This window comes from Planococcus citri, chromosome 1 (assembly GCF_950023065.1).
Source record: "Planococcus citri chromosome 1, ihPlaCitr1.1, whole genome shotgun sequence".
Taxonomy (NCBI): Eukaryota; Metazoa; Arthropoda; class Insecta; order Hemiptera; family Pseudococcidae; genus Planococcus; species Planococcus citri.
In genome coordinates, this window is record NC_088677.1 from 86,122,213 (window position 1) to 86,142,789 (window position 20,577).

General features: G+C 32.7%; 1 long non-coding RNA gene across 1 annotated transcript; it reads right to left on the reverse strand.

Moving 5' to 3' along the window:
- Positions 1-16,543: 16,543 nt before the first annotated feature.
- Positions 16,544-17,771, reverse strand: LOC135839319 (uncharacterized). The gene is made up of 2 exons (XR_010557574.1): positions 17,283-17,771; positions 16,544-17,128 (listed from the first exon to the last, which is right to left on the reverse strand). It is a non-coding gene; the product is annotated as an uncharacterized LOC135839319 (long non-coding RNA).
- Between the last annotated feature and the right edge of the window lie 2,806 nt (positions 17,772-20,577).

The window sequence follows — 20,577 nt, forward strand, 5'->3', positions numbered from 1 at the left end:
GGTAATATACTATACAAAGTAGTAGGTATAATCGTATTTATATATGGTATATTATAATATTGGTGTTATCGATGTATAATGTAGTAATATTGATATTTCGTACCAAGATACCGGTGTTTGGTAACGAAACGATGAGTTGATGAGGTAGGGAAGGGGAGGGGGGTCGTTTTCTCCAATCGAGCAGACGATTTTGTGGCCCGAAGATGAAGTAAAACATTTATTGGAAATGATGTAAATTGAAATTTTGTGAAGTGCCATTTTGAAAAAATTCATTTTGGCTGAAAAAGTGCAATTTGAAGAAAAAGTTGGCAAAAATGTGCAATTTAAAAAAAATAAATTTTGGCAGAATAAGTGCAATTTTGAAAAAAATCAATTTTGGCAGAAAAACTAGAAAAAGTGCAATTTGAAAAAAATGCATTTTGGCTGAAAAAGTGCAATCTGAAAAAAAAATGATTTTGGCAGAAAAAGTGCGATTTAAGAAAATGCATTTTGGCAGAAAAAGTGCAATTTGAAAAAAAATTAATTTTGGCTGAAAAATGCAATTTGAAAAAAAAATGATTTTGGCAGAAAAAGTGCGATTCAAGAAAATGCATTTTGGCAGAAAAAGTGCAATTTAAGAAAATGCATTTTGGCAGAAAAAGTGCAATTTAAAAAATCCATTTTAGCAGAAAAGTGCAATTTGAAAAAAATGCATTTTGGCTGAAAAAGTGCAATCTGAAAAAAAAATAATTTTGGCTGAAAAAATGCAATTTGAAAAAAAATGATTTTGGCAGAAAAAGTGAGTTTAAGAAAATGCATTTTGGCAGAAAAAGTGCAATTTGAAAAAAAATTAATTTTGGCTGAAAAATGCAATTTGAAAAAAAAAATGATTTTGGCAGAAAAAGTGCGATTCAAGAAAATGCATTTTGGCAGAAAAAGTGCAATTTGAAAAAATGCATTTTGGCTGAAAAAGTGCAATCTGAAAAAAACGTTTAGCAGAAAAGTGCAATTTGAAAAAAATGCATTTTGGCAGAAAAAAAAGTGCAATTTGAAAAAAAATTAATTTTGGCTGAAAAAGTGCAATTTAAAAAAAAATTGATTTTGACAGAAAAAGTGCAATTTAAAAAAATGCATTTAGGCAGAAAAAGTGCAATTTGAAAAAAAATTAATTTTGGCTGAAAAAGTGCAATTTAAAAAAAAATTGATTTTGACAGAAAAAGTGCAATTTAAAAAAATGCATTTAGGCAGAAAAAAAAGTGCAATTTGAAAAAAATTAATTTTGGCTGAAAAAGTGCAATTTAAAAAAAAATTGATTTTGACAGAAAAAGTGCAATTTAAAAAAATGCATTTAGGCAGAAAAAGTGCAATTTAAGAAAATGCATTTTGGCAGGAAAAGTGCAATTTGAAAAATCCATTTTAGCAGAAAAGTGCAATTTGAAAAAAATTAATTTTGGCAGAAAAAACTAGAAAAAGTGCAATTTGAAAAAAATGCATTTTGGCAGAAAAAGTGCAATTTGAAAAAAATGCATTTTGGCAGAAAATGTGCAATTTGAGAAAAACATTTAGCAGAAAAGTGCAATTTAAAAAAATGCATTTTGGCTGAAAAAGTGCAATTCGAAAAAAAAAATAATTTTGGCAGAAAAAGTGCAATTTGAAAAAAAATGCATTTTGGCGAGTTTTGGCAGAAAACCTAAATTTTTGGCAAAAACCAAATAAATGAGGCTACGTTTTGAATTTTTTTTCTGGGTTTTCTTTCGCTACCTCTGGCTCCAGCATGCTTTGAAATGCGAACGACGACGGTGACAAAAGGGGCAATTACGTTCGCGTACCACCGAGACACGTTCCACAGTATTAAATTTGGTTACCAATTTTAAAATGTACCTATTATTATACTTTCAAGTAGCCTGCTTGAGCTATTAAAGAGCGAATTACTCCGGTAGAATCGTACGTTTAAACGAAGGGTGAAAATAACGATTATAAGAAGCTGCAAAGTGTCTCGTCGCGAGTAATTTGTCCAATTTTCGCCGTCTTCTTTACATTTTTGAGCTTTTTTGAGGTCATCGTTTCGGTATTATTACTCGGTTTCTCTCTCTCTATCTCTCTATATACTATTTTATCTTGTCGTTTTTCTTAACAGAACTGTACTGTGTATACCCATTCCTCGGCTTAGTATTAATATTCGTCTAGAGTATATTATGGTTTATTTTGATAGATGCAATACTATACTATGTGTAATATGTGTTACTTAATAATATCTAGTTACGTGTGTGTATTCATTGGCAAATTTTACTACCCACTGGAAACATTTATATTTTTTTTGCGAATCCTGAAACGTATTCTTTCTCACCAAATTACCAACACCGATCGATTTGCTCTATTATCCTGTTCAATTTCGTTCTGTATTCCATTTTTTTTTCTCTTCTTTCTCTTTATTATTTTTTTTTTTTGTAATCGAGAAGATCTCGTTGTGGTTTTCCGCAGTTTGTGTGTTTTTTTTTCTTCGGTTACTGCTCAATTCACTCATATCCTGTTCATACCTCTCTTCTGTCATATCCTGTTCGTGTCAGATCAGCTGATATTTTCGATTACGTAGCTTTCAATTTATTTTTAAAAAATTATTTTTTTTTCCTATATTCTTTCGCTTGTATACGATGATTTAATATTGATCCATGTTGATCTGTGGACTGCATTTGTTTGCTCGTGATCCCTCCTTCTCTGCTCGTGCTCCTTGTCTCTCCCCGCCTGATCTTACCTAAATTATTACTATATATTCAGTCGTGTTTGCCACTTTGATAATCACTTTACTGATCTCGTTTTTGTGCAAATTTAATACTGTGTTAGTTTTTTAAGATGTACACACAATGTTTACTAAGGTTAATAATAATATATAATAATATAATAACGATGATATTTTAAAATAATGCAGGTCTATTAGTACATTGGGATTTTAATTAATTTTTTCCACAAGGTATTTTGGTAACAAATTTCATCAATTTTTTTTTTCTGTGTGTGTGTTTGGCGGATTGTGATATTTTCTTTTGTATCTGTATTTTTCCCCTTTCTTTCTTTCCCTGTTTCATTTTGTTGAAAACATACGCGCGCTAAATAGTCTGATTATGTAGCTTTTTATTTTTTATTTTTATTTTCTTTCGAGAGAGATGACGAGTTTTCGTTTTTTTTTTTTTCATGTTCTTAGTAGTGGAAATTTTAAACTAACTTGTCCCCCTTTAAAAAAAGGGTTATCTAATGTTGCAAATTTACTAGTCCAATTGTTTTTTTTTTTCTTTAAAAAAAAATTGTGTAATGGTAAAAAGCCTTGAGCATTTTGTTACCAAAATTTATAATCTCTTTCTTCCGGCGAGTAACGCATCTCTTTACATGATTTTACAATTACACGAGGCGAACCATGGTCCTCCGTGTAATTCACCATAAGGTAAATTTACATATTACAATGATACTCTGCGTGTATTTTCTCAAATTGTGTATTTTTATATGGTATAAATTAAAATTGAAAAAAAATAATCTAAAATCCGCGAAAAAATATGATATATTTCGTTTGCTCAATGTAATAGCAGTGTGTGTGCATGTTTGTGTGTTTTTTTTTCCTTGACAAGAATTCCGTATTTTTTTTTTTTTTTATGTTATAAAGGGAAATTGAAAATTGCTTGGGTAAAAATTTGAGACTTCGAAAGTGAACGCAACAAAATGGCTGTATTACGAGATCCATACCTACTTTTTTTTTTCTATATTAAATTCCCCGAAATTGAACCAGAAGTCTCGGTATTTTGGAAAAAAATAAATTTTTATTCATCGTACCTACACTGGAGTGAAAAAAATGATCGAGTCTTGAGACGTTTTTATTTTAGGTTTATTTTTTTCCTGTTTTATTATTTTTTTGTTCGTTCTTCTTTTGTTACGGAGGATAATTTTTTTTTCTTTCTTTTTTAAGGTGTATTATTATCGATTACGCTTCCATCTTACATACTTTCAGCTAAAAAAATGTCACGTTTTTATGTTTTATTATTATTATTGGTAAAGTGTTATTTTTATCCTTATATAATGTACAAATTTATCGGTTAAGGTTTAAATATTTTAAGTTATAGCCCTGCCGCATCTGTCTTATTTTTGTTTTTTCTAAAAAAAAAAAAAAAATAATCTATAAAATTACTTACGTATATCTCGACAAATACGCAAAATTACCCCTCCCCCCTCCCTCTCATCCCCTTGAACCCCTACCTCTCATCAATAATAGGTGAATTGGATCGATGGATTTAGTGGTAAAAATGACTTTCTGTGTACTTGTGTGTGCGTGTGTGTGGCGAAGAAAGTGTAGTAGACGAGTAATTAGCGACCTGAAAATGATACAAGATTCGAAACCAATACCTGCGCGACCTTATTATCTATGCGTTTGATAACTTCGCAACGAAATTCTCATTCAGAATTAGACGAGTATGAGATTTTTCACATATGTATGTGTGTCGAGTAGTGTCCTTGTTACCAGTTTAGTCCTAGTAGCTAATTTTTGTTCTCTATCGTCGCTCGAAAAGGATGCTGAATGCTTTAAAGAAGAAAAAAAAATATGCCAGATAAGCTTTCGCCTCGAGATTCAGTCGTAGGGGAAAAAAACGAGTCACGGTGCGATCCTTAACCGAGCTTATTCGGATCGGTTTAGGTAAATTACGATTTTTGACTAGTGAGAAGTGGATGTTGATGGCGCCGTGATCTTTGGTACAACGTACGATTGGTCGTTGCGAAGTTGATCAAATGTATAGTCTTCGAGGGTTTTCGAAACTCGGAGGTTTAATGCTGTGATTTTGTATTTTTAATTTTATTTTTATTTTACGAATGAAAACAAGTGGAGATAAATGCACAAATTCTATATCTGTAGTTTTTTCTGTCGAAGGTGGAAAATTGTTATTTTCATCGGAGTGGAGGGTTTTGTATAATTGGGTTGCGGAGTATTTCGAATGTGGTGTGATGATGTGGATTGCGGGAGATCTTGCTTTATTGCAAAAAAATCTGTATTTTTGTTTAAAAATTGCGAAAAAAATTTCATTTCTGCCTCAACTAAGATTTTTGCATAAATTGAAAATGATTTCCTAAAAATTCCCAGTTTTGCCAAAATTGACTAAAAATATAATTTTTGTCAAAAATTGCGAAAAAAAATGCATTTTTTTACTAATGTTGCAAAAATTTTACATTTTTGTCTAAAATTTAAAAAAAAGAATTCTGTGAAAATAACCAAAATTCTGTGCAAAAAATTTCACATTTTTAATTGAATTGAAAAGAATGTATTTTTTAAATTTTTTACAAATTACCAAAAAATTGTGCTTTTTGGTGCATAAATTGGCCTAAAATTGACTTTTTGGTCAAACAATTTTTTTGTAAGAATTGCTGAGAAATTAATGTCATTTCCTGAATTAAAAATAACAATTTTTTTGTTGAAATGATCAAAAAGTTTGCTAAAAACTAAACTGCCTAAAAATCCTTATTTTGGCCAAAATTGCAAAAAAAAACTTGCATTTTTAATTATAAATTCTGCCCCCCCCCCCCCCAATAGCTGAAAATTTTGTTTTTTTTTCTTGAATTGCTTAAGTGTTGGGAGTTTGGTCAAAATAGCAAAAAATTTGATGTTTTTACTTCAAAGTTTTAAAAAAATATCTTTTCAGTAATAATTTCCAAAAATCTGGTATAAATTTTGGGAGTCTTTCCAAAATTGCAGAAAAATTCACATTTTGCTTCAAAATTAAAAAAAACTGAGTTTTATGTAAAAAAAAATCCATGCCCCAAAAATTGGTGCTTTTTTATCTGAATTTGTCTAAGTTGAAATTGAACTAGTTTTTTTATTATTATCATTTTTTTATTTCAGTGTTTTCTATGAAAATTGTTTGAAAATACTTGTTAATTTTTTTTTCACCAAAGTTGAAAGAAATTTTTTTTGGTCATTTTCCAAATTTTTCTGAACTTTTTTTTTCATTTTTCCATCATTTTTTTAAGCAAAAAATTCTGTTTTTTACCAACATTGCATTCTATTATTTTTTTTTTTTCTGAAAAATTTTACTTCAAAGTTTTAGACAAATATTTCTTTAGTAAAAATTTCCAAAAATCTGGTAAAAAATTTGGAGTCTATCCAGAATTGCAGAAAAATTCACAATTTGGTTCAAAATTGTAAAAAAAAAGTTTATGTAAGGAAAAAAAATCCAAAATTCTTGCTTTTAGCATAAATTGCCTAAAAATTCAAATGGCCCAAAAATCGGTGCTTTTATTTCAAGTGTTTTCTATGAAAATTATTGTTTGAAAATACTTGCCAGGTCATTTTCCAAATTTTTCTGAACTAGCATTTTTTTCATTTTTCCATAATTTTCTTGATGCTAAAAATTCTGTTTTTGACCAAAATTGCATTTTTAAAATTTTTTTTCATCTTTTCCAATTTTTTTTTTTTTTTTTTTTTTTTTTTTTTTTTTTTTTTTTTTTTTTTTGAAGATTTGTTACTTATATTCTGAACTGAAAATTTTCCATTCTGATCACATTTTTACCAAACTTCTCCCCTTTGTGCATCATCAGAGCCAAAAAAAAAAATTTTTTTCATGTTTCCAAATTTTTTTATTTTTTTTGAACAAAATTTGTTACTTATATTCTGAATTGAAAATTTCCCATTCTGATCACATTTTTATCAAACTTCTCCACATTGCGCATCATCAGAGCCATATTTTGAGAGTGTATCTTCAATCCTGAGCAACCCTTCATCTATTTTGGTACTTAAGTCAGTCTCATATTGATCGATTTTAAAACTTTCCTTCTATTCCTACCATTTTACTCTGGTTTTGTCAGCATTACCGTGTTTTGCTATTGGTCGTGGGTTCCCTTTTTACTTTTACATTATGATTACATTTGCAATTATTATCGTTTTAAGGATTATTGTGATGAATTTATTTTTAGTTTTTTCTCTCTTTTATTTTGTAGTCTAAAATGAGGTCGCTAGGTGGTTTTTGAATTTGAAAAAGGTCGCTAATGCTGGTTGTATACATATCATTATTGAGTCCAAGTTTTTACCACTTTTTTCATATCTTTTTCTCTGTTGTTGAAATAAAACCCGGACAGGTATTCTGAGGTTGCTACAATTAATAATGGTAATGTTTTTAAAAACGCGAGGAAAATATATAATTATTCTGTGTGTTCTTTGGATCATTTTTGTACCGGAGTATAATATCAAAGGCGTAAAAGTGGTACAAAATTGACTAGAACACGCTGTTTGAAAATGTAAAAAATACCACACCCTCTTCCTTTCCATTTTACAATATTATGGCGAAAAACGTGAAAAATTGGGTTTCATTTACCGTCTGCCGAATGTGATCGTTTGTATGTCTCATATTGTATACTTGTCGTGGTCTTCCTAGTAAAAAAAATAATATGTGTAATGTACTTTCCAATAACGTGTGCTGGTGAACGGCGCTGTGCGCATGCGCGTAATGATGCGCGCGCATCACTCTGGGACGCATGCGCGACTACCCAAAATGGTGCATGCGTGCGCATCTTGTGCGCGGACATGGCGTCTGTATGATGGTAACGTGCGTGGTGGGCGCGCACATACAAATATTTTGTTTTTGATTTCTATTTTTCTCATAATACGATTATTAAATATTTACTAAAGAAAAAATCCAAGTCTGTTATTTTTATGGCCTTTTTTTGTGTGTCTCTTAATATAGCGAAACATGTGTTCGGTTATCGATGTGTATTTTTCAATGTTGAGTAAAATATGCATCTTTAAAACATTGTGCCTTATAATGTATTGTAACCGTATTAAGACAGTTATGTACAAAATAATAAATTTATATAATATTGTACCCTTTTATGTTAACATTACTTCTTTTTCGGTTTATTTTTTTTTCCAATTTTTAATTTTTTTTTTTTTGTTTTTTTTTGAAAATAATATCAAGAGCTAATTAATTTGTTTTTTTTTTGTTTTCCTCGTCGTGTTTTCGTAAAGTGCACTACCTACCCTCTTTATATATACGTACCTATTTCCGGCTCTCGCGCAAAAAAAAATAAATCACACAAGGACCAAGCAGGTTATCATCTGTAGTAGACAATCTTCAAAGCTACGATCCGGTTATATTTTATCTTGTAATTTTTTTTTTTACCTGTAAATCTTACTTAACGACGATTTCACACCACTTCTCATGTTCAAGTTGAATGACCCGCGTTAGTTACCGGTGGTTTTTTCTTAGGTTTTTGGATAAGAGTCGTTCTTTTTGGATGGGTTGATTGATTTTTGAACTAGAAAGAATAGAGTGATGGGGTCTTTTTTTTTATTAAGATGACTACGCACGTTTATCATGATTGTGTAAGTGTTTTTTTATTTTCGCCTTATGTTCGTTTGTTGGTTCATTTTAATTAGTCAAATACTCGTAGATCGGTTTACCCGGATGTGATAATGAGTTTTACCATTAAATAAAAAAAAAAATTTAATTATCGATGAAAACAAACCAACGCAACGCGGAAAGAAAGAATAATAAAGAATGGAATCTCTCTTCATGTTACTTGTACTAGGTATTTAGGTAAAAGAATACAAAAAAGAATATGTGATAAGTTGTTACTTTTTGTCTTATATAATATTATATTGAGTAGATAATACCTAATTATACTGTAAAGTGGAAAAAGTTGTTCTAAATGAAAAAAAAAATTACAAGTTTTGTATAAATTTTTACATATTATACTTTTCCTTGCATAATAAAAAAAAATTTTAAAAAAGATATATTTTCACAAAAAAAAAGAACCAAAGAATGCCTATTCCAAAGACTGCCTGAATCAAAAGTGATCTATTCTTTTTTTTTTTCTCGTAAATCAAATGTGTTATTTGTTTTAGACAATTTTAATTATTGAGCGAAAAAAAAATGTAAAAATAAAAAAAAATTTGCGTACTCCCGAGCGATGATGAAACGTGTATTGTGTAATCTTTTATTATCGGTTTCCTAAGTTAGTCACTTTGCAATATTTAACGTGAAATTACCATTTTGTTGTTTTGTTTTGTCAGTAGTGGCAACCCTGAGTGGAACTAATAAGTCTATTTGTTCTCTCGTATCCTAAATGTTACCTTTTAAGTTCTTTAATTGGAAGAAGCAAATTGATTTAAAAAACGTATATTTGTGTATATAGTATTTAAGGAATTTTTTTTTTTCTTTTCTGAATTATCCTAAGTTTTTAAGGAAGCATCATTAATTCAACCAGTCGATTCGTATTACAAAGGGAACAGTTTTTACTAAATTGAGAAATTTTTTTCGTGTTTCGAAAGTCTCGTACTGTAAGTCTGTGTATGTGTTAATTTTTAAGCGGTAGTTACTTGTTTTCATCCCCCCCTCCTCCGCCTCCTTAATTTTGTATTCTCATCTGATGGTATAAGACGTTAAATTTGAGTGGTTTTTTTTCTGGATTTTAGTAGGGCAGCTTTTGTTCATCATAGGAAGTTTTTTGAAAAAAAATTTTGTGCGACAGTAACGCGACACGACGATACGATAAACTGGTTTTGGCTCTAGCTGAGTTATGAGATGACTCGAACCAAACTGGTTGGAGTTTAACCCCGATATCGATCCGTTTAACACTAGTACCGCCCATTTTTACCTCGAAATCGTGTACTGCGCATCGTACTGCGCAGGATGCGCGCGCAGTCGAAGAGAAAGTCGAGTATGTGCGCATGTGCTTAGAGAACGCATGCGCAGTACGTGCGAGCTGACGTCATACGCGCCGCTTGACTGGTATTTATGCATCTGCGCGCGCATGTACCATCTGACGCATGCGCAGTCGCGTAAGTTGAGGTTTTTTGTGCGCATGCGCGTCAAACCGGTTCTAACTCGATTCTCGCTCATATTTGCCTCACTCGATTGGTCCTCCGCTCGTTACCAACTTCTGTCGCGGAACCGATAACCCTTTTGCAATTTTCCGTGCTCGTTGAGTTGAAATTTTTTTTTTGAGGTGAGACGATCGCAACGATTTTCACGTTACCTCTTTGATATTTTTGTTCCATTTTGTGTTTTTTTTTTTTTTTTTTCTTAACGATGAAATATTCGAAAGTGCTAATCTCCTTAGTGAAATTTTGCCAATATGTGAGACCCCCGCACCCTGATTGTTTTTGTATTTTCGTATCCTCTAGTCGAGTCTTTTGAGAAATGTTACAGTAGTGCGCGCGCTGAATTAAGTGTACTCGTTTTGTTTTTGTTTTTTTTTTCTCCTCGTTCTTCGAGAGACGAAGAATAATTAAAATTTTATTAATTTGTAAGCTGAACAGTGCATTTTTCGAATTATGTTCCTTTTTTTTCGGTTTGGTCTAATTATCATTATGTAGTCAGTGTTGCATTTTTATGTATTGTCAAAACGCTATGTATTTGTTTACTTTTTGTGTCAATTATACATTGAACGTGGTTAATTTATCGAATAATATCACATTTTTGTTAAAAGTTTTTTTTTTTTCTTTTCTCCTTAGAATTAATGTAAATAGGTTAATAATTCAACCAGGATGAAACAGTTATCACTGGGACTGTGTTACTTTCCTATCACGTTTTTTTAAACTGCCCTCTGTTAATTTTTTTTCTTTTTCATTTTTGTTTTTGAAAAATAAGTGATTTTTTTTCCTTGTTCTTGTTATTGTATTAATTTTTAAAAAAGATGCGAAATTTTGTCGTCCTTTTTTTTTTTTTTTTTTTTTTTTTTTCTTTCAAAGTCATCAGGGATTAGAAGAAAAAAAATTTTCTCGAACGAATTAAGTGGTCCACTTTTGAAAAACATGTGCCATTTTTTTCCATTCACTTGCGCTGTACTTGTGAAGTTCCTTTTTTTTTTCGTTTGTTTTTTTTTCTTTTTTTTTTTAATTATTCGTTTTAAAGCACAATGAATAACGAATTGATTTTTTTGAGATGATAAATCGAGTGTGCTATATCCCCTGATTTGCCTCTCTCTCTCTTTCTCTGTGTCTTCTATTGGTTGAATTAATTAGTTTCTAAGTATAAAAATAATTGTGATGTTTTGTTAAAGAAATTGAAAAAAAAAAATTACGCGATAAATTGTTCGTGTAATGATTTTGAAAAAAATAACAAAATACAAAAAAATACGCGCTATTGCGAGAAATCGTTATTTTTAAATAAGGAAAAAATAGTTGATATTTTACGTGGTGATGGTGTTTTTATTTGTATTTTTTTTTCTCTTTTTTTTTGCGTTAGTAGGCAGTATTTTCAGTGTATCCTTATAATTTATAAAGAAAAAACAAGTTTTATGTACCTAAGTGAAACCTATATACTGTTGTAAATTAGCTTTCGTTTATTATTTTTTTTTCTCTCTTTTTGTGTCTCGTCGAGATGAGTTACTTTTGTTTGTTTTTTTTTTCCTTTTTCTCTTTCTTCTTCGATGTAAGGGGACAATATATTCGTGTATTAGGAAAGTCTTCTTGGAAATTTTAAGTTTCGTTTTAAAGTGTTTTATTCCTGCTAGTAATTATCGTAACGTTTAAATGTAATTCACTTAAATTGATTAGTTTATGTATTATGTTTAGTATTAATAGTTATTTTTTGAGCGTTTTTATCTAAGTCTCATGATCTGTGTTTTATTTTGTTTAAAAAAATGACAAAATGTTAACGACTAGTTTTAACAAAAAAAAAACTGTGCAATATATAGGTATTCTGCGCAGCATTTCATTAATATTATATCGTATCATTATAAATAAATAAAGGTTGTATTGAAAAATTTACCAAGGTGTTGTTTTATTTCGTTGTTGGAAGGGGAAAGGAGTAGATTATTTAGGTATACGATTGTGAGGGATTTTATGAGTAATACGTTGAAGTGGATAGAGAATTTCAATCTGATATTTATTTTGGAAAAAAAATGAGCTGGTGTTCCATTTTTTCAACAGATTTCCTTTTCTGAAAGGTCATTTCTCTTCTAACTCGTAAGATCAGAAAATCGCAGGTGAATGGATTTCAAGGTTGGATAATTCCATTTGAGGTCATGATCGGTTTTTGAATTTTGATCAAGAGGTCTTTAGTTCGAGAAGAATAATTTTTTCATTTGGAACATGGTCCATCAGTTCCATCACATCAGATTCAAAAAATCGCAAATGAGTCGATTTTTGAGGTACAATTTTCAATTGTCATTTATTTTTTTGATCAACAAGTCTTTATTCTGAGATGAAAGTCACGATCTTGGTTGAAAAAGATCGATCCTATGATTTCAAGATTCGATTGTTCGATTTTCAATCGTGATTAATTATTAAAGCTGGAGGTTTGATTGTGATGGATTTCGGATCGAGAAGTTAATAAATTGTAAGATTGAAATGGATTTTTCATTTTTAACATGATCGATTGTATGAGATCGAAAAATCGTAAATGTATCGATTTTTGGGGGTTCGAGGTTGATTTCCGATCATTATCGATTTTTGATCAGAAGATTCATTCCTGAGGTGAACTTTTCAGTTCGATCATGATCGATGTTATGTGATAAAAAAATCTGAATACATCGATTTTAGGATTCGATTGTTTGATTTTCGATTATCGATTTTTATGTTGACGGTGATTTTTTTTTTATATTCAGAACAGCATGATTGATCATTCATATGAGATCCAGAAGTCGATAGTAAATCGATTTTCAATCATGATCGATTTTTAATCGAGAAGTAAATTTTTGAGGCTGAAGCAGATTTCAATTTCTTTGATTCCGATCATGATCGATTATTCAATGAAAAGTCTGAAGTACATACCTAAATCGATTATTAGGGTTCAATTTTCGATCGTGATTGATTATTGATTGAGAATGAGAAATCAAGTTTTAAAATTCTAATTATGATCGATGATATAACTAGGATATCGAAAAATTTCGAATAAATCGATTTCAAGATTCGATTATGTGATTTTCGATTGTCAATTTTTGAGGCCAACAGCAGCAGCATGATCGATCATATGAGATCCAGAAGTCGATAATAAATCGATTTTTAGCAATCGATTTTCAATCATGATCGATTTTTAATCGAGAAGTTAATTTTTGAGGCTGAAGCAGATTTCAATTTTTTTGATTCCGATCATGATCGATTAAAACGCAACGAAAAGTCGAAAGTAAATCGATTATTAGGGTTCAATTTTCAATCGTGGTTGATTATTGATTGAGATTGAGAAGTCAGTTTTTTTTTTAAATTCTAATTATGATCGATTATATGTATAACTAATAGTCCGGCATATGACAATAGGAGTAATTGCACCTCCACTTCCCCGCCGATCCTCCGGGACAACTTTTTTCTTAAAGGGGACATCCTAAGGAACATTTTAAAGCAAACTTGCCCAAAAAAAGTTGGCCTCACTTGCAAAATGGCGGCCATTTTGATTGACAGGTCAGCCGAAATCGCAGATTTTGCGTTTCAACATAGGACTTGCACGAAATTGTTCAAACCTTACAAACGTAGATGGAAAGATCATGCAAAAATTTATCACATGTCAAAATTTTAAGTGATGAAGTGCGTTTTTCGATTTTTGGTGAATTTCTGAAAATCCAATTTAGGCCAAAAATGAGGGGAAAAATCAAAATTTTACCAAATTGACCAAGAAAGCTGGTATTTGGGATATACCCTATTTTCGACATGCCAAATCGATTGGAAACGGTTTCAACCCGTTTTGAGCAGTTCTGGAGCCTCCAGCAGATTTTTGAAACTCCAAATTCCCACAAAATTCCATCAAATTGGTGTTGTAAAGCCGAAATTTATTCTAAAAACTAAATTCAATACGCTACGAAGTACTGCAGGTGAATTTAAAGTCGTTTTGGAGCCTCCAGCGACTTTTTGAAAGTTTCTGGAGCCTCCAGCAGATTTTTGAAACTTTAAATTTTCACAAAATTTTATCAAAGGGAGATGAAAAGCTGAAATTTACTTCGCAGACTACATGATGGTTTCAAATGGTTTTGAAGCTTCCAACTACTTTTAGGAAATTTCAATTTTCCAAAAAAACGTCATATAACCTTTCAAAAAGTCGCTGGAGGCTCCAAAACGACCTGAAATCCACCAGCAGTCAACTTCGTAGTGTATTGAAATTAGTTTGCAGAATGAATTTCGACTCTCCATCTCAGTTTGATGAAATTTTGGGAAATTTCAAGTTTCAAAAATCTACTGGAGGCTCCAGTAATTTTCAAAAAAGTCGCTGGAGGCCCTCAAATGACTTGAACCCACCTGAAGTCGTCTTCAGAGGGTGTTAAAATTGGAGTGTAGAGTGAATTTCAGCTTTCCATCTTCATTTGATGAAATTTTGTGCAAAGGAGGGGTATCGATAAGGCCATTTTTTGGCCCCAGACGGTTATCGACTGAACCACTCTTAAATTGTTGTAATAAATGCCCCAAATACGAATCCGTGGTTAGTTGACCCAAAATGACCATTTTTTGGGCTCCAGGGGTTCCCAAAGTTGCGAATAAAAAAATAATTTTTGGAACCACTGAGTATTATTTTCAAAAACTTTTTTGGCGTAAAATATCTGTTTGAACCCGTTAAACATTATACGAGACATTTTTTCCATTTTCGACCCTCGGGGGCAGAAATTGGGGGGTTTTAATTTTTGGAAAATTTTGGAACCACCATTTTGAACCTACCCCTTTGAACCCCCCTAAAAAGCTGCTTACAGTTTATTAGTATCTGAAAGACCTCCAACCTACCAAATTTTCAGCTCAATAAAAATTTTCGCTGGTACTCAAAAATCCAATTTTCCAATTTTTTGTAATTTGGATTTTTTGGGAACCCCTGGATAGCTGGAAACCTGCGATTTGCGCCAAACGTAACGTTTTGAGGCATATATTCAATTACCTATGTGAAAAAGTTTAATTAAGCTTCCTGTATATTCATAATTTTGAACCCTTTTTTAGAGCCCCCCACTTTGGGCACCCCTGAAAAAAGCGGTTATGCATATTTTTTCAAATAAATTGAAGAATTTACATTTGGAACACACTAGCAAGAGCTCGATAATTTTTCACTCGATTTTACCAATAACTTTCAAAATTGAGCTTTTTTGGGCCAAATTCTGAGATTTTACTCTTCGAACAAACGTTAAAATCACGTTTTCATGATTTCAACGAAGTAAAATCTCAGAATTTGGCCCAAAAAAGCTCAATTTTGAAAGTTATTGGTAAAATCGAGTGAAAAATTATCGAGCTCTTGCTAGTGTGTTCCAAATGTAAATTCTTCAATTTATTTGAAAAAATATGCATAATCGTCTTTTTCAGGGGTTCCTAAAATGGAGGACTCTGAAAAAAGGGTTCAAAATTACAAATGTACACGGAGCTTAATTAAACTTTTTCATCTGGTTAATTGAATATACTTCAAAACGTTACGTTTGGCGCAAATTGCAGGTTTCCAGCTATCCAGGGGTTCCCAAAAAATCCAAATTACAAAAAATTGGAAAATTGGATTTTTGAGTACCAGCGAAAATTTTTATTGAGCTGAAAATTTGGTAGGATGGAGGTCTTTCAAATAATAATGAACTGTAAAAAGCTTTTTAGCGGGGTTCAAAGGGGTGGGTTCAAAATGGTGGTTCCAAAATTTTCCAAAAATCAAAACCCCCCAAATTTCTGCCCCCGAGGGTCGAAAATGGAAAAATTTTCCCGTATCATGTTTAACGGGTTCAAGCAGATATTTTACGCCAAAAAAGTTTTTAAAAATAATACTCAGTGGTTCCAAAAATTCTTTTTTTATTCGCAACTTTGGGAACCCCTGGAGCCCAAAAAATGGTCATTTTGGGTCAACTAACCACGGATTCGTATTTGGGGCATTTATTACAACAATTTAAGAGTGGTTCAGTCGATAACCGTCTGGGGCCAAAAAATGGCCTTATCGATACCCCTCCTTTAAAGTTTCAAAAATCTGCTGGAGGCTTCAGGAATTTTCAAAAAGTCGCTGGAGGCTCAAAAACGACTTGAAATTCACCTGCAGTACTTCGTAGCGTATTGAAATTAGTTTGCAGAAAAAATTTTAGCTTTACAACTCCAATTTGATGGAATTTTGTGAGAATTTCAAGTTTCAAAAATCTGCTGGAGGCTCCAGAACTGCTCAAAACGGGTTGAAACTGTTTTCAATCGATTTGGCATGTCGAAAATAGGGTATATCCCAAATTTCAGCTTTCTTGGTCAATTTGGTAAAATTTTGATTTTTCCCTCATTTTTGGCCTAAATTGGATTTTCAAAAATTCACCAAAAATCGAAAAACGCACTTTAGCACTTGAAATTTTGACAGGTGATAAATTTTTGCATGATCTTTCGATCTACCTTTGTAAAGTTTGAAAAAGTTCGTGCAAGTCCTATGTTAAAACGCAAAATCTGCGATTTCGGCTGACCTGTCAATCAAAATGGCCGCCATTTTGTAAGTAAGGCCAACTTTTTTTTGGCAAGTTTGCTTTGAAATGTTCCTTAGGATGCCCCCTTTAAGAAAAAAGTTGTCCCGGAGGATCGGCGTGGGGGGGGGGGTGCAATTACTCCTATTGTCATATGCCGGACTATTAGTTAAGGGATTTGAAAGGAGATTGATTAATATGATGACTGATGAGAATAACAAACGCAATGTAAATCTAGACTACTTTTAATGATAAAAATTTCATATAACACACTCACTATAGTGTCTATATACAGTATGTACGTAATTTACAAATAAAATTGGTAAAATTAGATGTTCATGGATTCGGAATTCGAAGAAGCAGTGTTTAATGAATCAGCGGTCGGAAATGGCATATCGTTGATATCGCACAATATTATTCGCATCGCACATTTACTCCACTCATCTAGGGCAATTTCATTGTTGACGAGTTCTTCGTACACTTCGTGAGGCGCTAGTGCCTTTGCCCCAGGTAAATGGATCGCTTTTGGGCAGTTTATTATACACAGCGACGATATCCATTCACAAAAGCTATCCACGGCATCAAAAGCTCTAAGTTCATGACTAATCTTTTTCGCGCGAGGATCGGGGGAAAATTCTAGGATCCACTTCCATTTCTCCACTCTGCTAGTAAACTTGTCTTGTGGATTTTGATTAAGTATGTTTTGATTTATAAACTCCGGAGCGAGGGCGGTAAACTGATACTCAAGGGATTCGATCAACGCTCGAAACTGCTGGATTGCACGGACTGATTTCAAGGATTCTTTGCACATATTCTAAAACAAGAAAACGATTCTAGTATTAATTTGGCGTTTGGAGTCGTTTAAATCGGTTGTGCTGGATCTGTACCTACCTATGTGAAAAATGGGCCAGTATCTTTGCACCATTTCACTTTACACAAGGAAACAAAACAAGGGTAGATTCACTTACCAGCTGTTCTTGGAGGATGGTTTTGTCGTTGGCCAACTGAGTATTCTGTGCTCGTTCAGTTTGTAACTCACGGCGGAGTTGTTCGAGTACCTCTGACATGATAAAGAAACTTATTTTACTAAAAATATGAAATGAAAACACGTATTTATTAAATTTCAACTTCTATTTTCAATGAGAAGAATTTTCATCACTTATCTCTTTGAAAACAAGATAAGACAAGTAAATAACATAGACAACATACACATGGATGTCGAAAAATTGACTTCAAGTGGCTACACTGACAACGAGCGTCTGTTTTGTTATAAATGGCAGGCTGGGGCGGAATTTTTTTTTCTTGACTTAGTCGTTTTTTCGAGTGTGACGTGTGTGTGGATGTGGTGTCCTGTCTTGTGTGTGTGTAGATGTGGTGTTTGTGTGTTTTACGTACGTTTTTTTTGTTTTAATTTTTTTAAAATAAATTTCATCTCTGTGTATGTGCGTTTTAGCATTTGTCTCTTAATATTATTGTATTGTGGTACTTCTCTTACTACTCACTACTAAAAATATGTTGGTTACATAGACTTCGATTGAATTTTTAATTATCTTCACCAGGGATCGTGGAGTGGGGGGGTGTCAGTGCCACCACTAGTGTTGGCCTGAGAATATTCTCAATGCGCATAATCTGAGAATATTCGCGAATATTCGCGAATATTCTCAAACGCTTGGAGAATATTCTCTGAAAAAAATGAAAATCAGGACTTTTTTCAAAAAATTTAAAGATTTTTCTACAATTTTCCACAATTTACAAGTTTTACAACTACTTTTCTTTATAAATTTCCAATTTTCCTTCATAATTTGAAAGTTACCAAAACCTTTTCCCTATTATCTCTAAATTAAGCATTAATTTTCTAATTTTTTGAAAAGAATCTGCGGAATATGCGCAAGAATATGCGCATATTCTTGCGCATGCGCAAGCAAAAAAAGAATATTCGCGAATTTGCCCAACACTAGCCACCACCTCCAGCTCCGGCTCCCAAATTTGAAAACAAAATACCTCCGGCTCCGGCTCCAGCTCCGGAGATTTTTTATGAGTACCTCGTCCTCTCCACCCCCGGCTCCAGTTGAAAAATTTCAAGTACCTCTTGCTCCGGCTCCCGGAGCAAGGCCCTAAAAAGGATACCAGTAGTATTCGGGTCACTATAGCACAGTTCCGAGCAAAAGAGTCATTTTGCCCGTCCTTAACTCGAATCGTTCAAAATGGTCAAAGTGAATCACTTGGTGAACGACTTTGAAGTGAATCACTTTGCGAACGACTTTGCGAGTGTATGTGCTAGAGTGAATCCCGAATGTTATGGAACCTAACCTAACGTAGGTGAATTGAGCTCTGTGTTTTTAACCTAACATGGCCCGAGCCGAGCCTGATGTTTCCCGTGGTGGGAAGTTTGGTGTGCTCGGACCTGTGTGCTAAAGCGCCCGTGTAGGTGAACTGAGCTCTTAGTTCTTAACCTAACATCACTATGGAACAGCCCAAGCCGAGCCTGATGTTTCCCACGGTGGGAAGTTGGTGTGCTCGGGCCCCAGTCCCAAAGTGCCCATGTCCCACGGCAGGCTGGTGGGAAATTTTGTGTTCAGGGTGAGGTTAACCTAACTTAGGTGAACTGAGCTCATAGTTTTTAACCTAACCTAACAATCCACAATTCTGCTAACCTAATGTGATGTTCCAGGGGTTGGCAAATACTGAGCTTCTATCCAACCTACACCACTATTTAAGGTGCACCGGGGCAAGTCAGAATGATTTTTCGCAATTTCAACTTTGACCTGCTGTTACTCCCCTTCTAATGAACCAATATGTATCAAATTTATTATGTAGGTTCCCATAAGGGTTCTTAACCTATGGTGAAAATTTGAGCGCGATTGACACAGTAGCTTTCGCTCAGTGGAATAAAATATAAACTGTTCTGACTTACCCCAATTGGGGGAAGTCAGAAGAGGCTAAACTTTCCAGAGGCGTAGATCACAAACGGAGCATCCTAGAAAAATTGCATATTAACAAAATTGTAGAGAATTTAATTCTCTTTGAGATCACTCTCATCAGATTTTCACTAGGACGCACGGTTCGTCCGCTATATGCGAAAAACTAAAAAATAGAAAGTCTGTATTTTAGAGCAAATTTAAAACAAGTTCAAAACAACAACAAAATACAATTGAACCAAAGACATCTAAAATTAAACTGAATCGCAAAAATTTTTATGCCGTGATGAAGTAGGGGTAGAACCCTCAAGTCACCTTTAGTGGCACTTCACCAGATATAAACCTCTAGGTGCTAGAGCAAGTTTTCTAACTTACCCCGAATTCCAACTTCCCCCTGTGCACCTTATATTATTCTCCCACCCCTCTCCTAGATGCGCGCGCAACTTCTTAAAACTAAACTACAACTAAATTAAAGCTAAAAGTAAACTAAACTAAAACTAATGCTAAATTTTTTTGTGTTTTGTTTTTTCATTTTTTTGGATTTTTTAAAAAACTAAAAACTAATGCTTTTCAATATATTCTATCTAATTGTGCATTGTAATAAAATGTATTAGATTGGTGACTTAACCATCCAATTTTATATTTTCTTTTTGATGCATATTCTCCATATAGATTATAATCATACACTCCAGTGTCTCTACATTCTATATGTAGAGTTTTTAAATCCATAATATTCCACCAGCCAATTCTTTTTTTCCCAATTGTTGGATCACCTTGAGGTAAGGTAAGTAATCCAAACTCCTTAGTGTATATGTAAATTTGTGGACGACGCTTTAGCTTTATAAACTCTTCAATTACAACTTCATGATCTTCAAATTTCAAGTCAAATACACTAGGAATATTCTTCATGGTCAATATATTAGCAATATCCATCTTGTAGCAGTATCAGAACAATCCTAACTAAATGGGTGTACTATTTATACCTTTTTGCTCTGTCAACAGTTGTGCGCACAACTTCTTAAAACTAAACTATACTAAAACTAACTTAAAACTAAACTAAAACTAAAACTAATGCTAAATTTTTTTGGGTTTTGTATTTTATATTTTTTTTTGTGTTTTTTATATTTTATATTTTTTTTTTGTGTTTTGTGTTTTATACATTTTTTTTTTACAATTTTAATTATCATCATTAAAAAACAACGACCACCATCCAAGCAGCGTATTCAATGACCACAATTCCCAACGGATTTCATTATCATTGAACCAATAGCTCCGGAGGTACTTACCAGGTAATTTGTCCCAATAATTGACACGTGTAACAATATCACATTTTTTATTCCATCGG